At 45.5% G+C, this 25,118-nt stretch overlaps 1 long non-coding RNA gene across 1 annotated transcript; it reads left to right on the top strand.

Moving 5' to 3' along the window:
* The first annotated feature begins 17 nt into the window (after nt 1–17).
* On the top strand, nt 18–21,502 carry LOC139264047 (uncharacterized). Its single transcript, XR_011593289.1, has 2 exons — nt 18–181; nt 20,872–21,502. It is a non-coding gene; the product is annotated as an uncharacterized lncRNA (long non-coding RNA).
* The last annotated feature ends 3,616 nt before the right edge of the window (nt 21,503–25,118 follow it).

The raw sequence follows: 25,118 nt of genomic DNA, 5'->3' as shown, positions 1-25,118 counted from the left end.
AAGCATGTGACGTCGAGGAAGCCCCGCCCCTGTCGCTCCCCGCGGCGGGCGAACCGTGCTACCCAAAGATGGCGGCCGAACTTCCCGCAACCCCCGACAGTAACCAAGGCCCGTCCCCGCCTGGAGGTGTCCCATAGCTGCCACCGACCCGGGGGCCAAATCTCGCTGCCCGCCCGTGTCTGTGAGTATGTGAGTCGACAGGGAGGCTGGGCCCGCTGCCCGGGCCACTCCTCCATCCCCCGCGGCAGCTGTGAAATGTCGTCCGTCCGCGGGCAATCTCTCAATAGGCTGGCCCCACGCCTGCACACAACTCCGCCCCACCTCACCCCCAACTCCGCCCCACCTCACCCGGGCCCCGAGCCTGCACACAACTCCGCCCCACCTCACCCCCAACTCCGCCCCACCTCACCCCCAACTCCGCCCCACCTCACCCCCAACTCCGCCCCACCTCACCCGGGCCCCGAGCCTGCACACAACTCCGCCCCACCTCACCCCCAACTCCGCCCCACCTCACCCGGGCCCCGAGCCTGCACACAACTCCGCCCCACCTCACCCCCAACTCCGCCCCACCTCACCCCCCAACTCCGCCCCACCTCACCCCCCAACTCCGCCCCACCTCACCCCCCCAACTCCGCCCCACCTCACCCGGGCCCCGAGCCTGCACACAACTCCGCCCCACCTCACCCCCAACTCACCCCCAACTCCTCCCCCACCTCACCCGGGCCCCGCGCCTGCACACAACTCCGCCCCACCTCACCCGGGCCCCGCGCCTGCACACAACTCCGCCCCACCTCACCCCCAACTCCGCCCCACCTCACCCCCCAACTCCTCCCCACCTCACCCCCAACTCCGCCCCACCTCACCCCCAACTCCTCCCCCACCTCACCCCCAACTCCTCCCCCACCTCACCCCCAACTCCGCCCCACCTCACCCCCAACTCCGCCCCACCTCACCCGGGCCCCGCGCCTGCACACAACTCCTCCCCACCTCACCCCCCAACTCCGCCCCCACCTCACCCCCCAACTCCGCCCCACCTCACCCCCCAACTCCTCCCCACCTCACCCCCCAACTCCTCCCCACCTCACCCCCCAACTCCGCCCCACCTCACCCCCCAACTCCGCCCCACCTCACCCCCCAACTCCGCCCCACCTCACCCCCCAACTCCGCCCCACCTCACCCCCCAACTCCGCCCCACCTCACCCCCCAACTCCGCCCCACCTCACCCCCAACTCCGCCCCACCTCACCCCCCAACTCCGCCCCACCTCACCCGGGCCCCACGCCTGCACACAACTCCGCCCCACCTCACCCCCCACCTCACCCCCCAACTCCGCCCCAACTCCGCCCCACCTCACCCCCAACTCCGCCCCACCTCACCCGGGCCCCACGCCTGCACACAACTCCGCCCCACCTCACCCCCCAACTCCGCCCCACCTCACCCCCCAACTCCGCCCCACCTCACCCCCCAACTCCTCCCCCACCTCACCCCCCAACTCCGCCCCCACCTCACCCCCCAACTCCGCCCCACGCCTGCACACAACTCCGCCCCACCTCACCCCCCCACTCCGTCCCAACTCCGCCCCACCTCACCCGGGCCCCACCTCACCCCCAACTCCGCCCCACCTCACCCCCCAACTCCTCCCCACCTCACCCCCCAACTCCTCCCCACCTCACCCCCCAACTCCGCCCCACCTCACCCCGCAACTCCGCCCCACCTCACCCCCAACTCCGCCCCACCTCACCCCCCAACTCCGCCCCACCTCACCCCCCAACTCCGCCCCACCTCACCCCCCAACTCCACCCCACCTCACCCCCCAACTCCGCCCCACCTCACCCCCAACTCCGCCCCACCTCACCCGGGCCCCGAGCCTGCACACAACTCCGCCCCACCTCACCCCCAACTCCGCCCCACCTCACCCCCCAACTCCGCCCCACCTCACCCCCCAACTCCGCCCCACCTCACCCCCCAACTCCGCCCCACCTCACCCCCCAACTCCGCCCCACCTCACCCCCCAACTCCGCCCCACCTCACCCCCCAACTCCGCCCCACCTCACCCCCAACTCCGCCCCACCTCACCCCCAACTCCGCCCCACCTCACCCCCAACTCCGCCCCACCTCACCCCCCAACTCCGCCCCACCTCACCCCCCAACTCCGCCCCACCTCACCCCCCAACTCCGCCCCACCTCACCCCCCAACTCCGCCCCACCTCACCCCCCAACTCCGCCCCACCTCACCCCCCAACTCCGCCCCACCTCACCCCCCAACTCCGCCCCACCTCACCCCCCAACTCCGCCCCACCTCACCCCCCAACTCCGCCCCACCTCACCCCCCAACTCCGCCCCACCTCACCCCCCCAACTCCGCCCCACCTCACCCCCCCAACTCCGCCCCACCTCACCCCCCAACTCCGCCCCACCTCACCCGGGCCCCGAGCTCAAAGGCCACGAGCGGAGCCCGGCAACAAACCGCCAACCGCCCACGCGCGGCGCACTCAGCCCGCAGCCAATGGCGAGACGGCGCGGGGCACCAGCCCACCCAGCGCGCGCTGCTCCGCACCAATCAGCGACAGGGGGCGGGGCTCTGGCACCAATCATTCAAATTTTCCTTTTTCCAGTGCCCCCTATAAAAGGAGAGGGGGACACTAAAAGCACCGGCAATTAAAACAAATTAAACTTTAAAACGTAAAATCAAATTAAAATTTGGTTGCCGGGCGTGATGATGCACTCCAGTCCCTCCGGTGCCCCAATCACTCAATCAATCAGCAAACAATGCAAGGTGCGCAATGCTCAAAGGAAAGTGTCTCTGACGTCACAAACAGATGATGTTGTTAGTGTCCGCGGGTCAGGCAGCATCTGTGGGCACAAACAGAGTTAACGGTTCAGGTCGGCGACCTTTCCTCAGAACTGGAGAGTGTTGGGAAAGAACAGATCCTGAAGGATCATAGAAACATAGAAACTTAGAAAATAGGTGCAGGAGTAGGCCATTCGGCCCTTCTAGCCTGCACCGCCATTCAATGAGTTCATGGCTGAACATGCAACTTCAGTCCCCCCTTCCTGCTTTCTCGCCATACCCCTTGATCCCCCGAGTAGTAAGGACTTCATCTAACTCCCTTTTGAATATACTTAGTGAATTGGCCTCAACTTCTTTCTGTGGTCGAGAATTCCACAGGTTCACCACTCTCTGGGTGAAGAAGTTTCTCCTCATCTCGGTCCTAAATGGCTTACCCCTTATCCTTAGACTGTGACCCCTGGTTCTGGACTTCCCCAACATCGGGAACATTCTTCCTGCATCTAACCTGTCTAAACCCGTCAGAATTTTAGACGTTTCTATGAGGTCCCCTCTCATTCTTCTGAACTCCAGTGAATACAAGCCCAGTTGATCCAGTCTTTCTTGATAGGTCAGTCCCACCATCCCAGGAATCAGTCTGGTGAATCTTCGCTGCACTCCCTCAATAGCAAGAATGTCCTTCCTCAAGTTAGGAGACCAAAACTATACACAATACTCCAGGTGTGGCCTCACCAAGGCCCTGTACAACTGTAGCAACACCTCCCTGCCCCTGTACTCAAATCCCCTCGCTATGAAGGCCAACATGCCATTTGCTTTCTTAACCGCCTGCTGTACCTGCATGCCAACCTTCAATGACTGATGTACCATGACACCCAGGTCTCGTTGCACCTCCCCTTTTCCTAATCTGTCACCATTCAGATAATAGTCTGTCTCTCTGTTTTTACCACCAAAGTGGACAACCTCACATTTATCCACATTATACTTCATCTGCCATGCATTTGCCCACTCACCTAACCTATCCAAGTCACTCTGCAGCCTCATAGCATCCTCCTCGCAGCTCACACTGCCACCCAACTTAGTGTCATCCGCAAATTTGGAGATACTACATTTAATCCTCTCGTCTAAATCATTAATGTACAATGTAAACAGCTGGGTCCCCAGCACAGAACCTTGCGGTACCCCACTAGTCACTGCCTGCCATTCTGAAAAGTACCCATTTACTCCGACTCTTTGCTTCCTGTCTGACAACCAGTTCTCAATCCACGTCAGCACACTACTCCCAATCCCATATGCTTTAACTTTGCACATTAATCTCTTGTGTGGGACCTTGTCGAAAGCCTTCTGAAAGTCCAAATATACCACATCAACTGGTTCTCCCCTGTCCACTTTACTGGAAACATCCTCAAAAAATTCCAGAAGGTTTGTCAAGCATGATTTCCCCTTCACAAATCCATGCTGACTTGGACCTATCATGTCACCATTTTCCAAATGCACTGCGATAACATCCTTAATAATTGATTCCATCATTTTACCCACTACCGATGTCAGGCTGACCGGTCTATAATTCCCTGTTTTCTCTCTCCCTCCTTTTTTAAAAAGTGGGGTTACATTGGCTACCCTCCACTCGATAGGAACTGATCCAGAGTCAATGGAATGTTGGAAAATGACTGTCAATGCATCCACTATTTCCAAGGCCACCTCCTTAAGTACTCTGGGATGCAGTCCATCAGGCCCTGGGGATTTATCGGCCTTCAATCCCATCAATTTCCCCAACACAATTTCTCGACTAATAAAGATTTCCCTCAGTTCCTCCTCCTTACTAGACCCTCTGACCCCTTTTATATCCGGAAGGTTGGTGTCCTCCTTCGTGAATACCGAACCAAAGTACTTGTTCAATTGGTCTGCCATTTCTTTGTTCCCAGTTATGACTTCCCCTGATTCTGACTGCAGGGGACCTACGTTTGTCTTTACTAACCTTTTTCTCTTTACATACCTCTCGAAACTTTTGCAATCCGCCTTAATGTTCCCTGCAAGCTTCTTCTCGTACTCCATTTTCCCTGCCCTAATCAAGCCCTTTGTCCTCCTCTGCTGAGTTCTAAATTTCTCCCAGTCCCCGGGTTCAGTGCTATTTCTGGCCAATTTGTCTGCCACTTCCTTGGCTTTAATACTATCCCTGATTTCCCTTGATAGCCACGGTTGAGCCACCTTCCCTTTTTTATTTTTACGCCAGACAGGAATGTACAATTGTTGTAGTTCATCCATGCGGTCTCTAAATGTCTGCCATTGCCCATCCACAGTCAACCCCTTTAGTATCATTCGTCAATCTATCCTAGCCAATTCACGCCTCATACCTTCAAAGTTACTCTTCTTTAAGTTCTGGACCATGGTCTTTGAATTAACTGTTTCATTCTCCATCCTAATGCAGAATTCCACCATATTATGGTCACTCTTCCCCAAGGGGCCTCGCACAACGAGATTGCTAATTAATCCTCTCTCATTACACAACACCCAGTCGAAGATGGCCTCCCCACTAGTTGGTTCCTCGACATATTGGTCTAAAAAACCATCCCTTATGCACTCCAGGAAATCCTCCTCCACCGTATTGCTTCCAGTTTGGTTAGTCCAATCTATGTGCATATTAAAGTCACCCATTATAACTGCTGCACCTTTATTGCATGCACCCCTAATTTCCTGTTTGATGCCCTCCCCAACATCACTTCTACTGTTTGGAGGTCTGTACACATCTCCCACTAACGTTTTTTGTCCTTTGGTGTTCTGCAGCTCGATCCATATACATTCCACATCATCCAAGCTAATGTCTTTCCTAACTATTGCATTAATCTCCTCTTTAACCAGCAATGCTACCCCACCTGCTTTTCCTTTTATTCTATTCTTCCTGAATGTTGAATACCCCTGGATGTTGAGTTCCCAGCCCTGATCATCCTGGAGCCATGTCTCTGTAATCCCAATCACATCATATTTGTTAACATCTATTTGCACAGTTAATTCATTCACCTTATTACGGACACTCCTTGCATTAAGACACAAAGCCTTCAGGCTTGTTTTTTTGACATCCTTTGTACTTTTAGAATTTTGCTGTACAGTGGCCCTTTTTGTTCTTTGCCTTGGGTTTCTCTGCCCTCCACTTTTCCTCATCTCCTTTCTGTCTTTTGCTTTTGTCTCCTTTTTGTTTCCCTCTGTCTCCCTGCATTGGTTCCCATCCCCCTGCCATATTAGTTTAAAACTCCTCCCCAACAGCACGAGCAAACACTCCCCCTAGGACATTGTTTCCGGTCCTGCCCAGGTGCAGACCGTCCGGTTTGTACAAGTCCCACCTCCCCCAGTATCAGTAACCCTGGGACTTTACATGGGGATTCTAACCCTGGGACTTTACATGGGGATTCTAACCCTGAGACTTTACATGGGGATTCTAGCTCTGGGACTTTGCATGGGGATTCTAACCCTGGGACTTTACATGGGGATTCTAACCCTGGGACTTCACATGGGGATTCTAACCCTGGGACTTTAGATGGGGATTCTAACCCTGGGACTTTACATGGGGATTCTAACCCTGAGACTTTACATGGGGATTCTAACCCTGGGACTTCACATGGGGATTCTAACCCTGGGACTTTAGATGGGGATTCTAACCCTGGGACTTTACATGGGGATTCTAGCTCTGGGACTTTGCATGGGGATTCTAACCCTGGGACTTTACATGGGGATTCTAACCCTGGGACTTTACATGGGGATTCTAACCCTGGGACTTAACATGGGGATTCTAACCCTGGGACTTTGCATGGGGATTCTAACCCTGTGACTTTACATGGGGATTCTAACCCTGGGACTTTACATGGGGATTCTAACACTGGGACTTTACATGGGGATTCTAACCCTGGGATTGTACATCACTAGACCCTGTCTCCATTTATATTACACTAGACCCTGTCTCTGATTTTAATACACTAGACCCTGTCTCTGTTTATTTTACACGAGTCCCTGTCTCTGTTTATATTACACAATGCCCAGTCTCTGTTTATAATACACTGGACCCCATCTTTGTTTATATGACACTGGACCCTGTCTCTGATACATATATATATTACACCAGACCCTGTCTCTGTTTACATTACACTAGACCCTGTCTCTGTTTACATTACACTAGACCCTGTCTCTGTTTATATTACACTAGACCCTGTCTCTGTTCATATATCACTAGACCCTGTCGCTGTTTATATTACACGAGACCCTGTCTCCATTTATATTACACTAGACCCTGTCCCTGTTTATATTGCACTAAGACCCTGTCTCTGTTTATATTACACTAGGCCCTGTCTCTGTTTATATTACACAGGGCCCTATCTCTCTTTATATTTCACTAGACCCTGTCCCTCTTTATATTACACGAGACCCTGTCTCTGTTTATATTACACTCGACCCTGTCTCTGTTTATATCACACTGGACCCTGTCTCTGTTTATATTACACTCACCCTGTCTCTGTTTATATTACACTGGGCCCTGTCTCTGTTTATATTGCACAAGACCCTGTCTCTGTTTATATTACACTGGACCCTGTCTCTGTTTATATTACACTAGACCCAGTCTCTGTTTATATTACACAAGGCTCAGTCTCTGTTCATATATCACTAGACCCTGTCTCTGTTTATATTACACGAGACCCTGTCTCCATTTATATTACACTAGACCCTGTCCCTGTTTATATTGCACTAAGACCCTGTCTCTGTTTATATTACACTAGACCCTGTCTCAGATTATATTACACTGGACCCTGTCTCTGATATATATATTACAGCAGACCGTGTCTCTGTTTATATTACACTAGATCCTGTCTCTCTTTATATTGCACAAGACCCAGTCTGTTTATATTACACTGGACCCTGTGTCTGTTTATATTACACTAGACCCTGTCACTGTTTATATTACACTGGGCCCTGTCTCTGTTTATTTTGCACAAGACCCTGTCTCTGTTTATATTACTCAAGGCCCAGTCTCTGTTTATATTACACTGGACCCTGTCTCTGTTTATATCACACTGTGCCCTGTCTCTGTTCATATTACACTGGGCCCTGTCTCATTTTATATTACACTCGACCCTGTCTCTGTTTATATTACACGAGACCCTTTCTCTGTTTATATTACACTCAACGCTGTCCCTGTTTATATTACACTAAAACCCTGTCTCTGTTTATATTACACTAGGCCCTGTCTCTGTTTATATTACACAGGGCCTTGTCTCTCTTTATATTTCACTAGACCCTGTCTCTGTTTATATTACACTAGACGCTGTCTCTGTTTATATTACACTGGACCCTGTCTCTGATATATATATTACAGCGGACCCTGTCTCTGTTGACATTACACAAGACCCTGTCTCTGTTTATATTACACTAGACCCTGTCTCTGTTTATATTACACTAGATCCTGTCTTTGTTTATATTGCACAAGACCCAGTCTGTTTATATTACACTGGACCCTGTGTCTGTTTATATTACACTTGACCCTGTCACTGTTTATATTACACTGGGCCCTGTCTCTGTTTACATTACACTAGACCCTGTCTCTGTTTATATTACACCAGACCCTGTCTCTGTTTATATTACACTAGACCCTGTCTCTGTTTATATTACACTCGACCCTGTCTCTGTTTATATTACACCGGGTCCTGTCTCTGTTTATATTACACTAGACCCTGTCTCTGTTTATATTACACAGGAGCCTGTCTCTGTTTATATTACACTAGACCCTGTCTCTGTTTATATTGCACGAGACCCTGTCTCTGCTTATATTACACTAGACCCTGTCCCAATTTATATTACACGAAGACCCTGTCTCTGTTTATATAACACTAGGCCCCGTCCCTGTTTATATTACACTGGACCCTGTCTCTGTTTATATTACACTGGACCCTGTCTCTGTTTATATTAAACTGGACCCTGTCTCTGTTTATATTACACTAAAACCCTGTCTCTGTTTATATTACACTATGCCCTGTCTCTGTTTATATTAAACTGGACCCTGTCTCTGTTTATATTACACTAAAACCCTGTCTCTGTTTATATTACACTATGCCCTGTCTCTGTTTATATTACACAGGGCCCTGTCTCTCTTTATATTTCACTAGACCCTGTCCCTGTTTATATTACACTAGATCCTGTCTCTGTTTATATTACACTCGACCCTATCCCTGTTTATATTACACTAGACCCTGTCTCTGTTTATATTGCACAAGACCCAGTCTGTTTATATTACACTGGACCCTGTGTCTGTTTATATTACCCTTGGCCCTGTCTCTGTTTACATTACATTAGACCCTGTCCCTGTTTATATTACACCAGACCCTGTCTCTGTTTATATTACACTCGACCCTGTCTCTGTTTATATTACACCGGGCCCTGTCTCTGTTTATATTACACTAGACCCTGTCTCTGTTTATATTACACAGGAGCCTGTCTCTGTTTATATTACACGAGACTTTGTCTCTGTTTATATTACACGAGACCCTGTCTCTGTTTATATTACACTAGACCCTGTCTCTGTTTATATTACACTGGATCCTGCCTCTGTTTACATTACACTAGACCCTGTCTCAGTTTATATTACACGAGACCCTCTCTCTGTTTATATTACACTGGACCCTGTCTCTGTTTATATTACACTGGACCCTGTCCCTGTTGAAATTACACTGGAACATGTCTCTTTTTAAATTACACAAGACCCTGTCTCTCTATATATTACACTAGACCCTGTCCCTGTTTATATTACACTAGACCTAGTCTCTGTTCATATTACACTAGACCCTGTCTCTGTTTATATTACACTAGACCCTGTCCCTGTTCAAATTACACTCGACTCTGTCTCTTTTTATATTACACGAGACCCTGACTCTGTTTATATTACACTAGACACTGTCTCTGTTTATATTACACTAGACCTAGTCTCTGTTCATATTACACTAGACCCTGTCTCTGTTTATATTACACTAGACCCTGTCTCTGTTTATATTACACTAGATCCTGTCTCTGTTTATATTGCACAAGACCCAGTCTGTTTATATTACACTGGACCCTGTGTCTGTTTATATTACACTAGACCCTGTCACTGTTTATATTATACTGGGCCCTGTCTCTGTTTACATTACACTAGACCCTGTCTCTGTTTATATTACACCAGACCCTGTCTCTGTTTATATTACACTAGACCCTGTCTCTGTTTATATTACACCAGACCCTGTCTCTGTTTATATTACACTAGACCCTGTCACTGTTTATATTATACTGGGCCCTGTCTCTGTTTATATTACACTAGACCCTGTCTCTGTTTAGATTACACAGGAGCCTGTCTCTGTTTATATTACACTAGACCCTGTCTCTGTTTACATTACACTAGACCCTGTCTCTGTTTATATTACACTACACCCTGTCTCTGTTTATATTACACGAGACCCTGTCTCTGTTTATATTACACTAGACCCTGTCCCTGTTTATATTACACGAAGACCCTGTCTCTGTATATATAACACTAGGCCCCGTCCCTGTTTATATTACAATAAGACCCTGTCTCTGTTTATATTACACTAGATCCTGTCTCTGTTTATATTACACTAGACCCTGTCTCTGTTTACATTACACTAGACCCTGTCTCTGTTTATATTACACTAGACCCTGTCTCTGTTTATATTACACGAGACCCTGTCTCTGTTTATATTACACTAGACCCTGTCCCTGTTTATATTACACGAAGACCCTGTCTCTGTTTATATAACACTAGGCCCTGTCTCTGTTTATATTACACAGGGCCCTGTCTCTCTTTATATTTCCCTAGACCCTGTCCCTGTTTATATTACACTAGACCCTGCCTCTGTTTATATTACACGAGACCCTGTCTCTGTTTATATTACACTCACCCTGTCTCTGTTTATATTACACTAGACCCTGTCTCTGTTTATATTACACTGGAACCTGTCTCTGTTTATATCGTACCAGACCCTGTCTCTGTTTATATTCCACTGGGCCCTGTCTCTGTTTATATTGCACAAGACCCTGTCTCTGTTTATATTACACTGGACCCTGTATCTGTTTTTATTACACTAGACGCAGTCTCTGTTTATATTACACAAGGCTCAGTCTCTGTTTATCTTACACTAGACCCTGTCTCTGTTTATATTACACTGGATCCTGCCTCTGTTTACATTACACTAGACCCTGTCTCTGTTTATATTACACGAGACCCTCTCTCTGTTTATATTACACTGGACCCTGTTTCTGTTTATATTACACTGGACCCTGTCCCTGTTGAAATTGCACTGGAACATGTCTCTGTTTAAATTACACAAGACCCTGTCTCTGTATATATTACACTAGACCCTGTCCCTGTTTATATTACACTAGACCCTGTCCCTGTTCAAATTACACTCGACCCTGTCTCTTTTTATATTACACGAGACCCTGACTCTGTTTGTATTGCACTAGACCCTGTCTCTGATTTTAATACACTAGACCCTGTCTCTGTTTATTTTACACGAGTCCCTGTCTCTGTTTATATTACACAATGCCCAGTCTCTGTTTATAATACACTGGACCCCATCTTTGTTTATATGACACTGGACCCTGTCTCTGATATATATATTACACCAGACCCTATCTCTGTTTACATTGCACTAGACCCTGTCTCTGTTTATATTACACTAGACCCTGTCTCTGTTCATATATCACTAGACCCTGTCTCTGTTTATATTACACGAGACCCTGTCTCCATTTATATTACACTAGACCCTGTCCCTGTTTATATTGCACGAGGCCCTGTCTCTGTTTATATTACACAGGGCCCTGTCTCTCTTTATAGTTTACTAGACCCTGTCCCTGTTTATATTACACGAGACCCTGTCTCTGTTTATATTACACTAGACCCTGTTTCTGTTTCTATCACACTGGACCCTGTCTCTGTTTATATTACACTCACCCTATCTCTGTTTATATTACACTGGGAACTGTCTCTGTTTATATTACACAAGACCCTGTCTCTGTTTATATTACACTGGACCCTGTCTCTGTTTATATTACACAAGACCCAGTCTCTCTTTACATTTCACTAGACCCTGTCCCTGTTTATATTACACGAGACCCTCTCTCTGTTTATATTAGACTGGACCCTGTTTCTGTTTATATTACACTGGACCCTGTCCCTGTTTTAATTACACTGGAACATGTCTCTGTTTAAATTACACAAGACCCTGTCTCTCTATATATTACACTCGACCTTGTCCCTGTTTATATTACACTGGACCTTGTCTCTGTTCATATTACACTAGACCCTGTCTCTGTTTATATTACACTAGACCCTGTCCCTGTTCAAATTACACTCGCCCATGTCTCTTTTTATATTACACGAGACCCTGACTCTGTTTATATTACACTAGACACTGTCTCTGATTTTAATACGCTAGACCCTGTCTCTGTTTATTTTACACGAGTCCCTGTCTCTGTTTATATTACACAATGCCCAGTCTCTGTTTATAATACACTGGACCCCATCTTTGTTTATATGACACTGGACCCTGTCTCTGATATATATATATATATATTACACCAGACCCTGTCTCTGTTTACATCACACTAGAACCTGTCTCTGTTTATATTACACAAGGCTCAGTCTCTGTTTATATTACACGAGACCCTGTCCCTGTTTATATTGCACTAAGACCCTGTCTCTGTTTATATTACACTAGGCCCTGTCCCTGTTTATATTGCACTAAGACCCTGTCTCTGTTTATATTACACTAGGCCCTGTCTCTGTTTATATTACACAGGGCCCTGTCTCTCTTTATATTTCACTAGACCCTGTCCCTCTTTATATTACACGAGACCCTGTCTCTGTTTATATTACACTAGACACTGTCTCTGTTTATATCACACTGGACCCTGTCTCTGTTTATATTACACTCACCCTGTCTCTGTTTATATTACACTGGGCCCTGTCTCTGTTTATATTGCACAAGACCCTGTCTCTGTTTATATTACACTGCACCCTGTCTCTGTTTATATTACACTAGACCCTGTCTCTGTTTATATTACATGAGACCCTGTCTCTGTTTATATTACACTAGATCCTGTCTCTGTTTATATTGCACAAGGCCCAGTCTGTTTATATTACACTGGACCCTGTGTCTGTTTATATTACACTAGACCCTGTCACTGTTTATATTACACTGGGCCCTGTCTCTGTTTATATTACACTAGACCCTGTCTCTGTTTATATTACACCAGACCCTGTCTCTGTTTATATTACACTAGACCCTGTCTCTGTTTATATTACACTCGACCCTGTCTCTGTTTATATTACACCGGGCCCTGTCTCTGTTTATATTACACTAGACCCTGTCTCTGTTTATATTGCACAGGAGCCTGTCTCTGTTTATATTACACAGGGCCCTGTCTCTCTTTATATTACATTAGACCCTGTCCCTGTTTATATTACACTGGACCCTGTCCCTGTTTATATTACACTCGACCCTATCTCTGTTTATATTACACTCGACCCTGTCTCTGTTTAAATTACACTGGACCCTGTCGCTGTTTATATTGCACTGGACCATGTCTCTGTTTATATTACACTCACCGTGTCTCAGCTTATATTACACTGGGCCCTGTCTCTGTTTATATTGCACAAGACCCTGTCTCTGTTTATATTACACTGGACCCTGTCTCTGTTTATATTACACTAGAACCAGTCTCTGTTTATATTACACAAGGCTCAGTCTCTGTTCATATCACACTAGACCCTGTCTCTGTTTATATTACACTGGGCCCTGTCACTGTTTATATTACACTGGGCCCTGTCTCTCTTTATATTACACTCACCGTGTCTCTGTTTATATTACACTCGACCCTGTCTCTGTTTATATTACACTGGAACCCGTCTCTGTTTATATCACACTAGACCCTGTCCCTGTTTATATTACACTCGACCCTGTCTCTGTTTATATTACATTTGACCCTGACTCTGTTTATATTACACTTGACCCTGTCTCTGTTTGTATCACACTCGACCATGTCTCTGTTTATATTACACGAGACCCTGTCTCTGTTTATATTACACTAGACCCTGTCTCTGTTTATATTACACTGGACCCTGTCTATGTTTATATTACACTGGGCACTGTCTCTGTTTATATTGCACAAGACCCTGTCTCTGTTTATATTACACTGAACCCTGTCTCTGTTTATATTACACTAGAACCAGTCTCTGTTTATATTACACAAAGCTCAGTCTCTGTTTATATTACACTAGACCCTGTCTCTGTTTATATTACACTAGACCCTGTCTCTGTTTATATTGCACTCGACCCTGTCTCTGTTTATATTACACTGGACTCTGTCGCTGTTGAAATTACACTGGATCATGTCTCTGTTTATATTAGACTAGACCATGTCTCTGTTTCTATTACACGAGACCCTGTCCCTGTTTATATTACGCTCGACTCTGTCTCTGCTTATATTACACTGTAACCCGTCTCTGTTTATATCACACGAGACCCTGTCTCTGTTTATATTACACTGGGCCCTGTCTCTGTTTATATTGCACAAGACCCTGTCTCTGTTTATATTTCCCTGGACCCTGTCCCTGTTGATATTACACGAGACCTTGTCTCTGTTTATATTACACTAGATCCTGTCTCTGTTTATATTACACTAGATCCTGTCTCTGTTTATATTGCACAAGGCCCTGTCTCTGTTTATGTTACACTGGTCCCTCTGTCTGTTTATATTTCACTGGTCCGTGTCTCTGTTTATATTACACTGGACCGTTTGTCTGTTTATATTAACTGGACCCTGTCTCTGTTTATATTACATTCGGCCCTGTCTCTGTTTATATTATACTAGGCCCTGTTCCTGTTTATATTACATTGGACCCTGTCTCTGTTTATATTACACTGGGCCCTGTCTCTGTTTATATTACATCAGACCCTGTCTCTGTTTACATTGCACTAGACCCTGTCTCTGTTTATTTCACACTAGACCCTTTCTCTGTTTATATTACACTAGACCCTGTCTCTGTTTATATTACACTGGACCCTGTCTCTGTTTATATTACACGGGACCCTATCCCTGTTTATATTACGGTAGACCCTGTCTCTGTTTATATTAGACGAGACCCTGTCTCTGCTTATATTACACGAGACACTGTCCCTGTTTATATTACACTGGACCCTGTCCCTGTTTATATTACACTGGATCCTGTCCCTGTTTATATTACACCAGACCCCTTCTCTGTTTATGTTACACTCTACCCTGTCTCTGTTTATATTACTCGAGACCCTGTCTCTGTTTATATTACATTGGAACATGTCTCTGTTTATATTACACTGGAACATGTCTCTGTTTATATTGCACTGGACCCTGTGTCTTTTTATATTACACTCGACCCTGTCTCTGTTTATATTACACTGGGCCCTTTGTATGTTTATATTGCACTGGACCCTGTCCCTGTTTATATTACACTAGGCCCTGTCTCTGTTTATATTATACTAGGCCCAGTTCCTGATCATATTACATTGGACCCTGTCTCTGTTTAGATTACACAAGACCCTGTCCCTGTTTATATTACACTGGAACATGTCTCTGTTTATATTACACTGGAACATGTCTCTGTTTATATTACAGTAAACCCTGTCTCTGTTTATATTACACTGGAACATGTCTCCGTTTATATTACACTGAATTTGTCTCTGTTTATATAACACCAGACCCTGTCTCTTTTTATATTACACTAGACCCTGTCCCTGTTTATATTACACTCGACCATGTCTCTGTTTATATTACACTAGACCCTGTCTCTCTTTATATTACACGAGACCCTGTCTCTGTTTATATTAGACTGGAACATGTCTCTGTTTATATTACACTGGACTTTGTGTCTGTTTATATTACACTAGACCCTGACTCTGTTTATATTACACTGGACGCTGTCTCTGTTTATATTACACTGGACCCTTTATCTCTTTATATTACACTGGATCCTGTCCCTGTTTATATTGCACTGGACCATGCCTCTGTTTATATTACACCAGACACTGTCTCTGTTTATATTACATTAGACCCTGTCCCTGTTTATATTGCACTGGACCCTGTCCCTGTTTATATTACGCGCGACCCTATCTCTGTTAAGATTAAACTAGACCTTGTCCCTGTTTATATTACACTGGACCCTGTCCCTGTTTATATTACACTAGGCCCTGTCTCTGTTTATATTATACTGGGCCCTGTTCCTGATTATATTACATTGGACCCTGTCTCTGTTTATATTACAACAGGCCCTGTCCCTGTTTATATTACACTGGACCCTGTCCCTGTTTATATTACACTAGGCCCTGTCTCTGTTTATATTATACTAGGCCCTGTTCCTGATTATATTACATTGGACCCTGTCTCTGTTTATATTACAACAGGCCCTGTCTCTGTTTATATTACACTGGGCCCTGTCTCTGTTTATATTGCACTTGTCCCTGACCCTGTTTATATTACACTGGAACATGTCTCTGTTTATATTACACTAGACACTGTTTCTGTTTATATTACACTAGGCCCTGTCTCTGTTTATATTATACTAGGCCCTGTTCCTGAGTATATTACATTGGACCCTGTCTCTGTTTATATTACACCAGGCCCTGTCTCTGTTTATATTACACTGGGCCCTGTCTCTGTTTATATTGCACTTGTCCCTGACCCTGTTTATATTACACTGGAACATGTCTCTGTTTATATTACACTAGACCCTGTTTCTGTTTATATTACACAAACCCCGTCCCTGTTTAGATTACATTAGACCCTGTCCATGTTTATATTACACTGGAACATGTCTCTGTTTATATTACACTGGAACATGTCTCTGTTAATATTACAGTAAACCCTGTCTCTGTTTATATTACACTGGAACATGTCTCCGTTTATATTACACTGGAACATGTCTCTGTTTATATTACACTCGACCCTGTGTCTGTTTAAATTACACTAGACCCTGTCTCTGTTGATATTACACTGGACCCTGTCTCTGTTTATATTACATTGGACTCTTTGTCTGTTTATATTACACTGGACTCTGTCCCTGTTTATATTGCACTGGACCATGTCTCTGTTTATGTTACACCAGACCCTGTCTCTTTTTATATTACACTCGACCCTGTCCCTGTTCATATTACACTAGACCCTGTCTCTGTTTATATTACACTAGACCCTGTCTCTCTTTATATTACACGAGACCCTGTCTTTGTTTATATTACACTGAAACATGTCTCTGTTTATATTACACTGGACTTTGTGTCTGTTTATATTACACTAGACCCTGACTCTGTTTATATTACACCAGACCCTGTCTCTGTTTATATTACACTGGACCCTGTCCCTGTTTATATTACACTCGACCCTATCTCTGTTAAGATTACACTAGACCTTGTCCCTGTTTATATTACACTGGACCCTGCCCCTGTTAAGTTTACGCTAGACCCTGTCCCTGTTTATATTTCACTGGAACATGTCTCTGTTTATATTACACTAGACCCTGTCTCTCTTTATATTACACGAGACCCTGTCTCTGTTTATATTACACTGGAACATGTCTCTGTTTATATTACACTGAAACATGTCTCTGTTTATATTACATTGGACTTTGTGTCTGTTTATATTACACTAGACCCTGACTCTGTTTATATTACACTGGACCCTGTCTCTGTTTATATTACACTGGACCCTTTATCCCTTTATATTACACTGGACCCTGTCCCTGTTTATATTACACTAGAACCTGTCTCTGTTTATATTACACTCGACCCTGTCTCTGTTTATATCACTCGAGACCCTGTCTCTGTTTATATTACATTGGAACATGTCTCTGTTTATATTACACTGGAACATGTCTCTGTTTATATTACACTGGACCCTGTGTCTTTTTATATTACACTCGACCCTATCTCTGTTTATTTTACACTGGTCCCTGTCTCTGTTTATATTACACTGGACCCTGTCCCTGTTTATATTACACTAGGCCCTGTCTCTGTTTATATTACACTGGACTCTGTCCCTGTTTATATTGCACTGGACCATGTCTCTGTTTATATTACACCAGACCCTGTCTCTTTTTATATTACACTAGACCCTGTCCCTGTTTATATTACACTGGAACATGTCTCTGTTTATATTACACTGGAACATGTCTCTGTTTATATTACACTGGAACATGTCTCTGTTTATATTACACTGGACTTTGTGTCTGTTTATATTACACTAGACCCTGACTCTGTTTATATTACACTGGACTCTGTCTCTGTTTATATTACACTGGACCCTTTATCTCTTTATATTACACTGGACCCTGTCCCTGTTTATATTGCACTGGACCATGTCTCTGTTTATATTACACCAGACACTGTCTCTGTTTATATTACTTTCGACCCTGTCCCTGTTTATATTGCACTGGACCCTGTCCCTGTTTATATTACGCTCGACCCTATCTCTGTTAAGATTACACGAGACCTTGTCCCTGTTTATATGACACTAGGCCCTGTCTCTGTTTATATTATACTAGGCCCTGTTCCTGATTATATTACATTGGACCCTGTCTCTGTTTATATTACACCAGGCCCTGTCTCTGTTTATATTACACTGGGCCCTGTCTCTGTTTATATTGCACTTGTCCCTGACACTGTTTATATTACACTGGAACATGTCTCTGTTTATATTACACTAGACCCTGTTTCTGTTTATATTACACTAGACCCTGTCCCTGTTTAGATTACACTAGACCCTGTCCCTGTTTATATTACACTGGAACATGTCTCTGTTTATATTACACTGGAACATGTGTCTGTTTATATTACAGTAAACCCTGTCTCTGTTTATATTACACTGGAACATGTCTCAGTTTATATTACACTGGAACATGTCTCTGTTTATATTACACTGGACCCTGTGTCTGTTTAAATTACATTAGACCCTGTCTCTGTTTATATTACACTGGACCCTGTCTCTGTTTATATTACACTGGACCCTTTGTCTCTTTATATTACACTGGACCCTGTCCCTGTTTATATTGCACTGGACCATGTCTCTGTTTATATTACACCAGACCCTGTCTCTGTTTATATTACACTAGACCCTGTCCCTGTTTATATTGCACTGGACCCTGTCCCTGTTTATATTGCACTCGACCCTATCTCTGTTAAGATTACACTAGACCTTGTCCCTGTTTATATTACACTGGACCCTGTCCCTGTTAAGTTTACGCTAGACCCTGTCCCTGTTTATATTTCACTGGAACATGTCTCTGTTTATATTACACTCGACCCTGACTCTGCTTATATTACACTAGACCCTGTCTCTTTTTATATTACACTCGATCCTGTCTCGTTTATATTACACTAGACCCTGTCTCTGTTTATATTACACTGGACCCTGTCTCTGTTTATATTACACTGGACCCTATCCCTGTTTAGATTACGCTCAACCCTGTATCTGTTTATATTACACTGGAACATGTCTCTGTTTATATTACACTAGACCCTGTCTCTGTTTATATTACACTAGACCCTGTCTCTGTTTATATCACACTGGACCCTGTCCCTCTTTATATTACACTAGACCCTGACTCTGTTTATATGACACAGGACCCTGTCTCTGTTTATATTACACTCGACCCTGTCCCTGTTTATTTTGCACTGGACCCTGTCCCTGTTTATATTACACTAGACCCTGTCTCTGGTTATATTACACTAGACCCTGTCTCTGTTTATATTATAGTAGACCCTTTCCCTGTTTATATTGCACTGGACCCTGTCTCTGTTTATATTACACTAGTCCCTGTCTCTGTTTATATTACACTAGACCCTGTCTCTGTTTATATTACACTAGACCGTGTCTCTGTTTATATTACACTGGACCCTTTCTCTGGACAATGTCTGTGTTTATATTACACTGGGCCCTGTCTCTGTTTATATTACAGTAGACCCTGTCTCTGTTTATATTGCACTAGACAGTATCTCTGTTTATAAATAGATGTATAGAGTACTAAAGTGTATATATTATGATAAACCTTTACAAAGCACTGGTTCGGCCTCAACTTCTCAGTCATATACTGAACCTAAGTGCATCGATACTGGAAACACAGAGCGACCAATCCAGAACCGCTCTGTATCAAGGTGGGCACTGGATGCGGAAGTCACTCCCTGGCCTGTGTGGGTCTGTTTGTTGCATCAGTTTGAGCTGGAGTGGAGAGTGGGGAGAAGCTGCTGGGTTTCACCCCTCGTACCTCTGAGCCCAGTCGGGCCCAACAATTTCCGATGAGAGACTGTCAACGGTGGTGCATTCTCGGGGAGATTAGCTTGCTAAACACACACTGCCCTCACAATGTAGAAGAATATTGTGTTAGGAACAAGTATTTCTGAAGAGGCTTTTATAGATTTGTTTTAATCCATTCTTGGGATGTGGGTGTCGCTAGTAAGGCCAGAATATATTTCCAATTTCCATTTGGCCCTTGACAAGGTGATGGTGGGCCTTCTCGAACTGCTGCAGTCCGTGTGGTGAAGGCCCTCCCCACAATGCTGTTAGGTGAGGAGTTCCAGGAATTTCACCCAGTGACGATGTAGGAACGTCGATATATGCCCAAGTCAGGATGGTGTGAGACTTGTAGGGGAACTTGGAGGTGATGGATTTCCCATGCACCTGCTGCCCTGGTCCATCTAGGTGGTAGATGTTGCGGGTTTGGGAGGTTCTGGCAAAGTTCTGGTCGAGTTGCAGATGTATAAAGTCCCTCACCTTCGCCCTGGCCACCTCTCCCTCCTCCCATAGAGGCCAGAGTCTTGTGTAGGCCCAGACCGGGTGGTGGGTTCCCTTCCCTGCAGGACATTATTGACCAGTTGGGTTATTACCACAATCCGGCAGCTTTCATGGTCACTTTTTTTCTGCTAGCGGCTGCACAAATAACCAGGTTCATTCAGCTCAATTTCACAACCTGCCTTTGTGTTTTTGTGGGTTCTCTCTCACCCACCCTTTTATCTGTTTGAAATTCACTTTACAGGGTATTAAAAGCAGAGGATTTGTCGACCGGAGGCTCACAACAAACATCACATTAAGATCTGACGGAGTCACTCGATTCATCGGGAACGGAATATCATCGGCCTCTGACCATGGAAGCAAAAAGCACCGTTCGCAGCGGGGAGAAACCGTACACGTGCTCTGTGTGTGGACAAGGCTTCAGCCGATCATCCAACCTGGAGAGACACAAGTGCAGTCACGCTGGGGAGAAACTGTAAATGTGGGGACTGTGGGAAACGTTTCAACTCCCCGTCCCAGCTGGAAACACATCGGCGAGTTCACACTGGATAGAGGCCGTTCACCTGCTCTGTGTGTGGGAAGGGATTCACTCAGTCATCCAGCCTCTATACACACTAGCGAGTTCACACTGGGGAGAGACCTGCTCTGAGCTTGGGAAGGGATTCACTCCGTCATCCAACCTTCTGACACACCAGCGAGTTCACAAGTAACTGCAGGGGTGGGATTCTGCTGTTATTGCTGCTGTTAATCACATCCCGACTGAACCATGTTCATTCTGACAGTTGGGGTTTGTTTCCGCTGATGTTAATAACTCCTGTAACTGGACTGGAGTTTAATATTTGGGATATTTACAAATAAATTAGTATTGCTTTCAACACATTGCTGTAGATTTTTGACTTTCCCACCCGAATGTTTAGCATCATCTGGCTGGAGCTCAGAGAGGACAATCTGGGGGGAGGATTGTATGGGGGGAGAACTTCAGCCTGGACATAGTCCTTCAGGGTCACACTGAGAGGGGCAAACGGGACTTTGGTCTTTCTTATCTCTCTTCACTGACAGCAAAGTCGCCGTGTGGGTTAATCTTGACGTGTAAGGTGCGGATGATATCCACCCAAGGGTGTTTAAAGAGATGGGATGGGTACTCTGTCAGCCCCTTGCCCATATCTCCAACAGCTCAGTAGAGTCATGGGTTGTTCCCCGAGATTGGAAGGTAGCACACGTAGTTCCTATTTTTGAAATTGGGCACAAGTCAGAGCTCGGGAACTGAAGGCCCATCAACGTGACCTCGATCACCGGGAAGGTGCTCGAAGGGATCCTGAAAGATGCTGTTTTCCATCATGGGGAAAGGGAAGGGGCCATTAGAGATACTGAACACAGATTCCGGTAAACAAGGCAACAACTTACTAATTAGCTTGAGTTTGTAAAGAAGTTCTTAAGTTGGTGGATGGGGGAATCCGGTTAACATTGTCTACCTCAAGGTGTCAAACTCATTTTCTATGGTGGGCCTGATCCAATATCCTGGCACTTGGCATGGGCTACATTCAGCAAAAGCTATTAAAATAGGAATAAATGAAGATAAGCTATATTAGAATTTACATTTAGATTTTATTTACTGCCACTGCTCCCGATCCCTGGCACCTCTTAGCTTGAGCATTCATGAACTTACCCTGCTCAAACTATAACCACAAGGATATCGGGGCATGGTTCTGCCTGTGACCACAAGACTGTGTCACTGCCACACACAGATACCGTTTCCTTTTTTCACATCTCCATACAAACATCAACTCTTCACACATCCCCTTTCTACACAATTGCAGCAGACATGAGCAAGGACATGAGGCTTATTAAAAGTCACATTTCATTACAGCAAAGGTTGCACTGGGAGAAATGTTCAATTATTTCCCATTACAGGCAAAATGCCAGACAAACCAGCAGCACACTGGCACCTGAACAGTGTCTCATCGGCCTACAGGCTTTTCTTAAATAGATTTGCTGTGTGGATTCCTGGGATGGCAGGACTGACATATGAAGAAAGACTGGATTGAGTAAGCTTATATTCACTGGAATTTAGAAGAATGAGAGGGGATCTCAGAAACATATAATTCTGATGGAATTGGACAGGTTAGATTCAGGAAGAATGTTCCGGATGTTGGGGAAGTCCAGAACCAGGGGTCACAGTCTAAGGATAAGGGGTAGGCCTTTTAGGACCGAGATGAGGAGAAACTTCTTCACTCAGAGAATTGTGAACCTGTGGAATTCTTTACCACAGAAAATTGTTGAGGCCAGTTCGTTAGATATATTCAAGAGGGAGTGGCCCTTACGGCTAAAGGGATCAGTGGGTATGGAGAGAAAGCAGGAATGGGGTACTGAAGTTGCATGATTAGCCATGATCATATTGAATGGTGGTGCAGGCTCGAAGGGCCCAATGGCCTATTCCTGCACCTATTTTCTGTGTTTCTATGTTTCAATGAGCACCAACATTTCCCAATCTCTCGCCATTTAAAAAAATACTCCACCTTTCTATTTTTACTATCTGTGTATAACTTAACAATTATTCACATTATATTCCATTTGCCATGTTTTTGCCCACTCACTAAGCTGTATATATCCTCTTGAAACCTCTTCATCCTCCTCACAACTTACATTCCCACCTAGCTTTGTATCATCAGCAAACTTGGACATATTACATTTGGTCCCCTCATCCCAATCATTGATACAGATTGTGAATAGCTAGACCCAAGCACCGATCCTTGCTTACCCCACTAGTTACAACCTGCCACCCCGAAAATGACCAGTTTATTCCTACTCTCTGTTTTCTGTCCATTAACCAATCCTTAATCCATGCTAGTATATTACCCCAATCCCATGAGCCCTAATTTTATTTAATAACCTCTTGTGTGACACCTCATCGAATCCATCTGTAAATCTAAATACATCACATCCAGTGGTTCCCCCTTATCTATCCTGCTAGTGACAGCCTCAAAAAACACTAACAGATTTGTCAACTACAATTTTCCTTTCATAAATCCGTATTGATTTTGCCCAATCCTGTTATTATTTCCGAAATGCCCTGTTACCACGTGCTTAATAATAGATTCTAGCATTTTCCCTACTACTGATGTCAGGACTACCGGTACTGCACGGGTTAGAGACAGAGTAAATCTCAGTCCATCCTGTCCCAAACACTACCAGGGTTAATGCAGAGTAAATCTAAGTCTACAATATCCCAAACACTCCCAGGGCGGGTACAACACGGGATAGATACAAAGTAAATGTTCCACCTCACAGTCAACAAGCTCCCCGCAGGAGTGGAACTGTAGAACCAGTGGGAACCTGTTCAACCTGCGCTGTCTCCAGGCCAGGACCAAGACCACCCCAACCTCTGTCGTCGAGTACGCGGATGACGCCTGCGTCTGCGCACATACAGAGGCTGAACTCCAAGTCATAGTCAATGTATTCACTGAGGCGTACGAAAGCATGGGCCTTACACTAAACATCTGTAAGACAAAGGTCCTCCACCAGCCTGTCTTCACCGCACAGCACTGGCCCCCAGTCATCAAGATCCACGGCGCGGCCCTGGACAACGTGGACCACTTCCCATATCTTGGGAGCCTCCTATCAACAAGAAGAGCAAGCATCGATGACGAGATCCAACACCGCCTCCAGTGCGCCAGTGCAGCCTTCGGCCACCTGAGGAAAAGAATGTTTGAAGACTAGGCCCTCAAAACTGCCAGAAAGGTCATGGTCTACAGAGCTGTAGTAATACCCGCCCTCCTGTATGGCTCAGAAACATGGATCATGTACAGCAGACACCTCAAATCACTGGAGAAATACCACCAACGATGTCTCCGCAAGATCCTACAAATCCCCTGGGAGGACAGACACACCAACGTTAGCATCCTCGTCCAGGCCAACATCCCCAGCATTGAAGCACTGGCCACACTTGATCAGCTGCACTGGGCAGGCCACATAGTTCGCATGCCAGACACGAAACTCCCAAAACAAGTGCTCTACTCAGAACTCCTTCATGGCAAACGAGCCAAAGGTGGGCAGCGGAAACGTTACAAGGACACCCTCAAAGCCTCCCTGATAACGTGCAATATCCCCACTGACACCTGGGAGTCCCTGGCCCAAGACCACCCAAAGTGGAGGAAGTGATCCGGGAGGGCCCTGAGCACCTTGAGTCTCATCGCCAAGAGCATGCAGAAACCAAGCACAGGCAGTGGAAAGAGCATGCGGCAAATCTTATCTGTTTCGATAAGATCACCTCTCATTCTTCTGAACTCCAATGGGTATAGGCCCAACCGCTCTTCATAAGTCAACCCCCTCATCTCCGGAATCAACCTAGTGAACCTTCTCTGAACAGCCTCCAATGTAAGTATATCCTTCTTTAAATACAGAGACCAAAACTGTATGCTGTACTCCAGGTGTGACCTCACCAATACCCTATACAGTTGTAGCAGGACTTCTCTGCTTTTATACTTTATCCCC

Source organism: Pristiophorus japonicus, chromosome 5 (assembly GCF_044704955.1).
Source record: "Pristiophorus japonicus isolate sPriJap1 chromosome 5, sPriJap1.hap1, whole genome shotgun sequence".
Classification (NCBI taxonomy): Eukaryota; Metazoa; Chordata; class Chondrichthyes; family Pristiophoridae; genus Pristiophorus; species Pristiophorus japonicus.
Note: the sequence above shows the minus strand (reverse complement) of the source record. Positions and strands in the feature narration are given on the sequence as shown.